This window comes from Chamaea fasciata, unplaced genomic scaffold, assembly GCF_029207755.1.
Source record: "Chamaea fasciata isolate MVZ Bird 193981 ecotype frontalis unplaced genomic scaffold, bChaFas1.0.hap1 SCAF_6, whole genome shotgun sequence".
NCBI classification, from domain to species: domain Eukaryota; kingdom Metazoa; phylum Chordata; class Aves; order Passeriformes; family Sylviidae; genus Chamaea; species Chamaea fasciata.
The window spans coordinates 31,925,663-31,926,562 of record NW_027094091.1 but is presented as its reverse complement, the minus strand read 5'-3'; positions in this window follow the sequence as shown (position 1 = coordinate 31,926,562).

The following is a 900-nucleotide window of genomic DNA, read 5'->3' as shown; positions in this document are numbered from 1 at the left end:
GCCGCGGGCGGCCAGGAAGGGGAGGCGCGGGGAGGAGCGGCGGCCGGAACGGGAAGCGCCGCAGCCCCGCCACAGCCCCGCCCAATTCAAGGTCCCCTCTCTCCGCGCTTTTCTGTTAATTAAATACAAAAACCGAACCACGAGAACTTCCCGGTTTTTTCTCCCCCCACTTTTTTTCCCCTGACCTGACGCTGTGCATCTGGAAAAGCAAGCTAAAGAGATCGTTTCTGCAAAGATAAAGTAAAAGCTACGGTCAGAAGCAGTTAAGAAATTAAACAGCACAAAAATAGAACTTGCTTTAAGAGGGTGCTAAGCAAAACAAAACAAAATAGTAGGTTTCAGCTTGAAAACTTTAAATTCCATCTCTGGTACTTAAATCTTTAAGAGAAGATTGAGGGATTTGTCAAGTCCCGTCAGTTGAAGGGGCCTTTTTGATGCCACTGGCGGTGCTGACACCGCCACACGGCCCCTTGGCTTTAGCCACACAAGTAAGTTGAGACAGTGAAATAATCACTTTAGGCAGAAGAGGTGGTAAGTTCTTCTTAGACTTCTGTTTTGCTGGCTCTAGCACCCAGCCCCATAAGCCACAAATAAGACAGTACTACTTTGTTTCTGTAGCGATAGATGGCTTTTCCAGAAAGGTTTCTTCGATAGACTGTTGTTAAGAATACAAACCTTAGATCCAGTTCTCATCCGTATCTCAGCGATCTCCAGGAGGAGACACTTCCCTGCCTTTCCAAGCAGCGCATACACAGATTTTGGTCTGTTATTCAGTGAATGAAAAATTTGGTTTATGTTTCCTTCAGTATGGAAAAAACGTATAAAGGAACATACAAAATTACTTAAGAGGAAAAACTCTACAGTGAGTAGGAACAGAAGTTTGCTTAGTATCTTGGACTG